Source organism: Psammomys obesus, unplaced genomic scaffold (genome assembly GCF_907164565.1).
Source record: "Psammomys obesus unplaced genomic scaffold, mPsaObe1.curated_primary_1811, whole genome shotgun sequence".
NCBI lineage: Eukaryota > Metazoa > Chordata > Mammalia > Rodentia > Muridae > Psammomys > Psammomys obesus.
In genome coordinates this window covers 3,508,637-3,518,371 of record NW_026585687.1, presented here as the reverse complement: position 1 = coordinate 3,518,371, position 9,735 = coordinate 3,508,637, and the positions used below count along the sequence as shown (strand labels likewise).

General features: G+C 39.4%; 1 non-coding gene across 1 annotated transcript; it reads left to right on the top strand.

Moving 5' to 3' along the window:
* Positions 1 to 1,006: 1,006 nt before the first annotated feature.
* LOC129665995 (U6 spliceosomal RNA) lies at positions 1,007 to 1,113 on the top strand. Its single transcript, XR_008718474.1, has one exon. It is a non-coding gene; the product is annotated as a U6 spliceosomal RNA (small nuclear RNA).
* The last annotated feature ends 8,622 nt before the right edge of the window (positions 1,114 to 9,735 follow it).

Genomic DNA, 9,735 nt, shown 5'->3' with positions numbered 1-9,735 from the left:
GCTTCAGTGGATGAGGTGTCAAGCCTGACACCCTAACTTTTGTCCCTATGACCGAAATGATGGAATGAGAAAACCAAAGCCCACAAGCCATTAGCTGACACCCATACAAATTCCAGGCTACATGTTTGTGCACATGTACATGCAAACACACTCGAAAAAAAGAAAGACAGAAATAGACTAATAGAATTGCTTAAGAGAACATAAACTAAAATCATGTTTGAAATTTAAAATTCAATAATTCAAATGGAAAGCCTTACTGGATTTCATATGGATCATGTGAAAAATGAAATACCAGGACTGGAATACCAGATAGAAGAATTTGATCATTCAGTAAAAGTCAATGATATGAACTCAGTGGCAGGCTCTTTGACATTCTTCCCCCACCTCAAGGGAGGAGCAGCCTTGCCAGGCCACAGAGGAGGACATGACAGCCAGTCCTGATGAGACCTGGAAAGCTAGGGTCAGATGGAAGGGGAGGAGGACCTCCACTATCAGTGGACTTAAAGAAGGGCAGGGAGGAGATGAGGAAGGGAGGGTGGGATTGGGAGGGAAAGAGGGAGGGAACTACAGCTGGGATACAAAGTAAATAAACTGTAATTAATATAAAAAATAAAATTTAATTAAAAAGTCAATGATAGATTTTTTAAATATGTTTTCAAAACTAAATAAACTTGGGAGTGTTATGAGATGCCAATGAAAAGACCAAACCTATTCAATTATGGGTGTAAAAGAATATCATGTCAAAGACATAGAAAATTTTTTCAATAAATCATACAAGCAACTTCTCCAAACCTAAAGAAAACAGTATCCATCCAGATACAAAAAAAAAAACCTATAAAATGTCAGAGAGACAGAACCATAAAATAAACTCTCTATGATATATTAAAGTTCTAAAAATGTAAAATAAAGAAAGGGTATTGAAAGATGCAAGAGATGAGGGTCGAATCACCTTAAAAGATAGGCCCATAAGTATAATAGCTGATTATTCAATAAATACTTTTAAACTGTGCTCACTTCGGCAGCACATATACTAAAACTGGAACGATACAGAGAAGATTAGCATGACCCCTGCGCAAGGATGACACGCAAATTCGTGAAGCACCCCATATTTTTTACAATGGAATACTACTAAGCAATCAAAAAGGAGGAAATCATGAAATTTGCAGGCAAATGGTGGGATCTAGAAAAGATCATTCTGAGTGAAGTATCCCAGAAGGAGAAAGACAAACATGGAATATACTCGCTTATATAGACCTAAAAGATATGATAAACATAATGAAATCTATACACCTAAAGAAGACTCTATCTAGCAATGTATCAAAGCAGATACAAAGACTAATGACCAAACCTTCGGCAGAGTGCAGGGAATCATATGAAAGAAGGGAAGACATACTTTCTCAGCTTTTTTTTTTTTTTTATTCTTTCGGGATTTTTTGTTACTCCTTCAGTATTGTGGATATTTTATGACATGGTTTCCTGGTTAAGAGGTCTTGGAGGCAAAATCTGCTGTCGGGTGAACTAAAAGTTCTGCTGTGTTGCTGTCTGCGTCTTTCCTCTTGCTGCCTGAAAAATCTTTCCTTGGTTGATTTTGGCTGTTGCTCTCCAGTTTCCTGTACCTGGACATTTGCATCCACTCCAGGCTTGGGGACAATTTTGCTATGAAATCTTTGAATAAAGTTTCTTCTTCGGAACGAACAAGTCCCCCATGAAGAACAACAGTCAAATATTGCCCTTTTAGTGTTGTCCCAAAGTTCCCATAAGCATTTTCATGCCCGGTCATTTTTCATTTCCTTCCAACTGTATACTTTCAAATAGCTTACCACCGAAATAACTAATGTATTCTTTGTTTACTCTGTTCTGCTATTGCTCTGTTTGTCGAGTATTTTCTATTACTTAACGTGTTTTCAGCTTAAAGACTTGTGTTTTCTTACTGTTTCGGCACCTGTAAACTTTCAGTGTTAGAGTAGTAAACCACTTCCCTAAGCTAACTCTTTTAAATTCTCCAGGGGAATGTTAACCCATACTGATTTGGATATCCTCGGTTTCCAGCACCTCCTTTGTACTGTTCCATAAATATCATTAAAGTTTGTAATCCTTACTAGTATTCAGCATCATCTGTACATTGGAGGACTGAGCGTTTGTTCTCATCGCCATAAAGTGGCTTTGTATTTTCCTGTCTCCCAGGAAAGTTCTAAGTAGGGGAATTACTTTCTTTGCACCTATAGTAATTTCCCTTATTTCAACGCTAGGTGGCAGCGAGGCTCAGATTTGCCACAAATCTGTATTGTTGGTGTGCTGTCACAATGTTTGGGCACTAGAAGATAACCCTAGTCCAATTTTGTTCTTTTGGTCGGTTGGCTAGTTTGGTTTTAATTAACTATAATTTTTTTAAACTTGAAAATAATTAAAAACGTCATGTGCCAAAATTAACCAGGTCTATACAACTCAGTAAACTTCTATACAGTTAGAATAGGCATTCAGAATGGAAGCTGTGAATTATCACATTAAATTTTACATTTTACACATTTGTCCACCACCAAAACAAAAGAATTAGAACTAGAAAAACAAATTTTCATCCTCTTTCATAGCTTATGTCCATTACCTGCATTCAGTCCTTCCTCATTCCCTTATATTTAGCCTTTCTTGTCTCTTTTCTACATGTTGTATTTTAACCACATGCAAATTTATTTACATATATACATATGTTATTGGATAAATTTCACATTTGACATGTAAGTTTTTTTTTCTTTTTAAATCCGTGTGGCATCACTTAATAGTATACATTCTAAGTCCATTCATTTTCCTACAAAATTTTTAACTTCATTTTTCTTTCATCCTTCTCTCATACAATATACCCCCACTGTGGTTTCCCATGCCTCTCCTGGACACAATATTGCTCTCTTTCCCTCTCTCCCAGATCCAACTGCCCCACCCTATATCCTCCACTAGGAAAGAGCAGGCCTACCAGAGACATCAACAGAACAAAACACAAGAAGATACAATAAGACTAGGCACAAACCCTCACATCAAGGCTGGATGAGGGAACCTAGTAGGAGGAAAAGGGTTCCAAGAACAAGCAAAAGAGTCAGAAACAGGACCAATCTCACTGTCAGGAGTCTCCCCCAAAACAGCAAGCCAACAGCAATAATATATGCAGAGGATTTAGTGCAGACCCATGCATCGTCCATGTTTGCCACTTCAGTCTCTGTGAGCCCCTAGGAGCCCAGTTTGTTGATTCTGTGGGCTATGTTTTCCTGGTGTCCTCAAGCCCTCTGGCTTCCACAATTCCTCTTCCTCATCTTTTACAGCCTTCCCCAAGCTTCAAGGAGACAGACCTCATGGAGACCTCCAAATTGGGCTGTCTTTCCACCTAATGTTTGGTTGTGGGTCTCTGCATCTGCTCCCACCAGCTGCTGGAGGAAGCTTCTCTAATGACTACTGGGCTAGAGTATAGAAGAATATCATTAGGAATCAGTACATAGATTTTTCATTTGGGCCAATTAGGTTTGATTCTATCCTAGGACTTTGGGCTATGCAGCCTCTGGTTCCTGGCCCTCAGGTACTGTTAGGGGTGGGCTCCCTCTCATTGCCTGGGCTGCAAACTAGATCAGTCATTGTTTGGCCATTCCCACATGTTCTACACCACCACTGCCCCAGCACAACTTATAGGCAAGATGCTAAGTGTCTTGAGGATTTTATGGCTAGGCTCATATCCAGGTTTCTCTTCTGTAATTTGCAGAGTACCTTCTTAAGCCAAACAGACGAGAATGTGGGAAGGAAGGCTCCAAACAAGGACCAATTTGTCCTCTACTTTCAATGAGCTGTTTGGATGATGTCTCTGGAAATAGGGCCTCCGCTGTCAGTTTTCAGGTAGCAATTTTCTGTCCTAGCATTGGCCTGGGTTGTTTAGGGATCTCCACTGGATACCCCTCAGCCAACAACTCAACAGAATGCAGCCCAGTCTCACCACTAGAAACCTTGCCTGGCTACAAAAAATGGCCAGTTCAGACTGCATACCCTCCATTACTAGGAGTCCTCACTAGGATCACCCTCACAAATTTTAGGAAGTTTCCACCTCACTGTTTCCACCTCAACCTCCAATGCTCCCCAGTTCCAGCTGTCTCTCCCTGCACCCTCTCCTGCCCGCCTTCCCTTCTCTGTGTGAACACCTGATTCTGCCCTTTCCAATCTCCATCTGCTCCCAATCCTCCCTCAAAATGTGTTCTACTCCTCCTTCCCAGGTATCTTCATTCACTCCTTTTAGAACCTTCCTCTTTTAACTAACTTTCTGGGTCCTTGGACTGCAGCTTGATTACCATTTATTTCACATCCAATATTCACTTAAAGTTGAATACATCCATGTCTGTCTTCTTGAGTCTGGGTTACCCTACACAGAATAATTTTTCTAGTTGCATCCATTTGCCTCCAAGTTTCATGATGGCATTTTTTAAAAACAGCTGAGTAATAGTACTACATTATGTAATGTACCACACTTTCTTTATCCATTCTTCAGCTGAGGAACGTCTATGTTGTTTTAGTTTCTGACTATTATGAACAAATCCATTATTAATATAGTTAAGCAAGTATCCTTGCAGTTGGATGGAGTGTCCTTTGGCTATATGCCCAAGAGTGGTATAGCTGGGTATGCAAGCAGGTCAATTTACAGTTTTCTGAGGAACTGCAATATTGATTTCCATGGTGGGAAGTACAAGTTTGCACTCCCACCATCAATGGAAGAGTGTTGCTTTTTCTCCATATCCTCACCAGCCTCAGCTGTCACATGTGTTATTGATCTTAGCGATTCAAACAGGTGTAAGATGGAATCTCAGAGTCATCTTGATTTGCATTTTCCTGATGGCTAAAGATGTTGAACACTTCCTTTGTTTCAGCCATTTGAGATTCCTCTGTTGAGAATTGTTTGTTTAAATTTGTTCCTCATTTTTTTTTAAATTGGATTGTTTGGTTTGTTTGTCTCTAATTTGTTGAGTTCTTTATGTATGTTGAATATTAGCCCTCTGTTGGATTTGGAGTTGGTGAAAAATCTTTTCCTACTCTGTAGGCTTCTATTTTGTCCTATTAACTGTGTCCTCTGTTATATAGAAGTTTCATTAAGTCCCATTTTTTAAATTTGAGATATATATCTTTTAACAATATTTAAGGTATTTCTCTTTTTAAATTTTTTTTTATATCCCAACTGCAGTTTCCACTCTCTCATCTTCTCTAGTCCCTCACACACCACCTCTCCTTTGCCTGCATCAACTTCTCCTCCATCTCTCTTCAGAAAGGGTAGGCCTCCCATGGATATCAACCAACCATGGCTTATCAAGTTACAGTAAGACCACGTACTTCCTTCTCCTATTAAGGCTGGACAAGGCAACCCATTAGGAGGAAAGGGTCCCAAAAGCAGGCAATAGAGTCAGAGACAGCCTCTGCTCTCACTGTTAAGAGTCCCACAAGAAGACCACAATTCACAACTGTCACACCTACATCAGTCTTATACAGGCTCTCTGATTGGTGGTTCAGTCTCTGTGAGCCCCTATTGAGAAAGGTTATTTGATTCTGTGGGTTTTTCTTGTGGTGTCCTTGACCCCTCTACCTCCTAAAAGCATTTCTACTATTTTACATAGAATTCCCCAAATTCCACATAATGTTTGGCTGTGTTTTTCTGCCACTGTTCCCATCAGTTGCTGGATGAAGCCTCTCTGATGACAATTGGGCTAGGCACCAATTTATGAGTATATCATTAGGTATCATTTCATTGACATTTTTGCCAGTCATGTTTGGTTCTATACTAGGTCTCTGAGCTATCTGGCCTCTGGTTCCTGGCCCTCCAGGCAATGTCATGGGTGGTCGCCCTCTCATGACATAGGTCTCAAGCTGAACCAGTCATTGGCTGGCCACTCCCATGATTTCTATGCCACCTTTACCAAAGCACATCTTGTAGGCAGGACATATTGTAGGTCAAAGCCTTTGTGGCTTGGTTGGTGTTCTAATCTCTCCATTGGAAGTTTTGTGTGGTTACATGAGATGGCTAGCTCAGGCTCCATATTCTCCTGTTGCTAGGCATCTTAGCTGGGGTCACTCTCTTAGATTCCTGGAGTTTCCATTCCACTAAGTTTCTAGCTCATCTCTGAGATGGCCCCCACTTCCAAATGTCGCTCCTAGTATGCTTTCCCTCCATCTTCCTCCCACCTGATTCTTCCTGTTCCTATCCCCACCCATCCAAAAGCCAGTATCTACAAAGTCCATTCTATTTGCCCTTCTCAAGGAGATTCATGCATCTCCCCAATGAGCCATGAGGTCCCATTTGTTAATTGTTGATCTTAGTGCCTGTGCTATCGGTGTTCTATTCAGAAAGTTATCCTCTATGCCAATGCGCTAAAGGCTATTCTCTACTTTCTCTTCTATCATGTTCTGGTATATTTAGTTATATGTTGAAGTTTTTGATCCATTTGGACTTGGGTTTGTGCAGGGTGATAAATATGGATCTATTTGTATTATTCTACATACAGCCATCCACTTACACCAGTACTATTTGTTGAAGATGCTGTCTTTTTTTTCCATTGTCTATTTCTCCCTTGTTTCTCAAAAAGCGGATGTCTATAGATGTGTGGATTTATGTCTGGGTCTTTAATCAATTCCTTTAATCAATATGACTGGTTTTATGCCAATATCATGAAGGTTTTTTGCTGTTGTTGTTGTTGTTCTGTTTTGTTTTGTTTTTACTATAGCTCTGTGGTGTAGTATAGCTTGAAATCAAGGATGGTGATACCTCTATAAGTTCTTTCATTGTTCAGGATTATTTTAGCTATCCTGGGTTTTTCATTTTTCCATATAAGGTTAAGAATTGTCCTTTAAAGGTCTGTAAAGAATTGTGTTGGAATTTTTATGAGAATTGCGTTGAATCTGTAGATTGCTTTTAGTAAGATGGCCATTTTTACTATGTTAATCCTACTGATCCATGAGCATGAAAGATCTTTTCATCCTCTGAAAATTTCTTCAGTTTCTTCCTTCAAGTCCTTGAAGTTTTTGCCATACAAATCTTTACTTGCTTGGTTAGAGTTACCACAAGATATTTTATATTATTTGTGGCTATTGTAATGCATGTTGTTTCTCTGATTCCTTTCTCAGATCACTTGTCATTTGTACATAGGGGAGCTACTGATTTTTGGGGAGTGTATTCACCTACTTCACTGAAGGTTTTTATCAGCTGTAAGAGTTACGTGATAGAATTCTTGGAGTCACCTATGAATATTATCATATCATCTGCAAATAATGATACTCTGACTTCTTCCTTTCCAATTTGTATCACCTTGGCCTCCTTCAGTTCTCTTGTTGCTCTAGCTAAGATTTCAAGTATATGTTGAATAAGTATGGGAAGAATGTCTTATTCTTTATTTTGTCTTTTTCTTTATTTTATTGCAATTGCTATGAGTTTCTCTCCATTTAATTTGATGTTGGATGTAGGCTTGTGGTAAATTGCCTTAAGGTATGTTCTTTGTGTCCCTAGTCTCTCCATGACTTTTATAATAAAGGCGTGTTCATAAGCTTTCTGTTCTTTCTGTTGTTGTTATCCAGCTTTAATCCATAGTGGTTTGATAGGATGCAGGGTGTTATTTCTCTTTTCTTGTGTATGATGAGACTTGCTTTAGGTCTAAGTATGTGGTCAGCTTTGGAGACAGTTTTCTGAGGTGCTGAGAAAAAGGTATATTCTTTTGTGTTAAGGTAAAATGCTCCGTAGATATATTAGGTCCATTTGGTTAATAATGTCTGTTAGCTCTAGTGTTTCTCTGTTTAGTTTTTGTTTGGAAGACCTGTCCATTGGTGAGAGTGGAGTATTGAAGTCTCCCAGCATTAATGTGTGAAGGTCATTGTGTAAATGTGAATGTGTGATTTAATCTTAGTAATATTTCTTTTATAAATGTGGGTACTCTTCCATTTGGGACAGAGATATGTTGACTGCTCAGGTGGAATTATGATCTACAGTCTCTACAGCAAGCTACAGTGGATGTTTGCTGGAACAGACATCTGATAGTTTGGGGTCACAACTATGCCTGCCTGCAAAGTTTTTCCAGTGACTCCATTTGCAGACACTGGTAAATGACACCTGTTAGAACTTATCATTCAGCAACCCAACACTGAGTTCCAAGACCAAGTCCTGAACTTCCTACCATGTCCTAAACACAAATAATAGCGTCTTCTTAGATGGTGTCCTCTCCAAGATTAATGTGGCAGAGGTAAAGGCAGTCTTTCCACTATCTAAATTATCACTAAACAGGATTGCACCTACTCTTCAGGTTCACAGTCCTATGTACTCTCATAGGCACAACAAGACCCATGCCACAGCTGATGGCAATGCCAACTGATGTATGAGTCCATCTCACTGAAATACAGGCTCTGCCTGATGCTAGGCCAAGCCTACAGGCTACAGTTTTTGTTGTTGTTTGTTTTTAAAGATTTATTTATTTTATTATGTGTACAAAGTTGTGCCTGCATGTACACCTGAATGCCAGAAGAGGGCACCAGATTTCATTATAGATGGTTATGAGCCACCATGTGGGTGCTGGGAATTGAACTTGTGACTTCTGGAAGAGCAAACAGTGCTCTTAACCTCTGAGCCATCTCTCCAGCCCCAGGCTACAGTTTTGATCAGTGATATGACAATAATTATGTTGCCTGCTTCAAGTTGAATATAGTGAATATAGTCTCTTGGTCTTCAGGGGTGAATTAAGTTGGTCCACACATGATTTCATTTTTACAGAGACATATATACAACTGAATAATATCTCCCAAGGTTTCAAGAGGGGTAGTATGTCATAGGCCCATTCCAAGGCTGACAAGTGAACCATACTGAAACTCCAGTGCATCCCAGTAACACACAATTCTCCATTTCCAGTTCAGATATGAAGGCTCCATCTACAAACTCTAGTCTGAATGTAGAGACCTTTATTTTGCATGTTGTATGTGGTCTCACTACAACCAATCACTAAGTAACAAAACTCAATCATTTGCTAGCTTTAATGCCTCCTGACCTGCCCCAACCCCAGAGGCAGGGCGCTTGTTTCCTGCACTGTGGCAGGAATAGTCTGAGGTCTAGATTTAATTCTCTTAAAAAACAGGAGGTACCTCTCTCCACTAATAAAATTTGAGAGAATGGTGATATAGTCAGATTTATTTCTTGGATTCTTTAATGCATCTGCCATTTTAGAATTTTCACATTAAAACCAAGAACTATGGTCTTTTCTCTGAATCCCTTAGCTATCATGAAGGTTATTTGATAGATTAATAAGTGTTCAAACTGAGATGACAATTCTCAGAGGATATTAGTCATCATCTTCTTCTCCCTCTTTATTCTGTGTATATCATAAGTTATTTCTATAATATAGTTTACCCTCCGTGGAAATAATATATAGAAGAGTAACCAAGAAAATCTTCATTTAAATAGTAAAGTTACACAAACAGTAAAATTTTAAGTTGAAATGGATGTCATCAAAAACCATAGTCATGAGCTGGTGAGATGGCTTATTTAGGATTTCTACTGCTGTGATGATACTCCATGACCAAAAGCAACTTAGGGAAGAAAGGGTTTATTTGCCTTATGTTTCCATATCACAGTTCATCATCAAAGGAAGTCAGGACAGGAAGTCAAGCAGGGCAGCAACCTGGAGGCGGAAGCTAATACAGAGGTGATGGAGGAGTGCTGCTTACTAACTTGTTCCCCATGGCTTGTTCTTC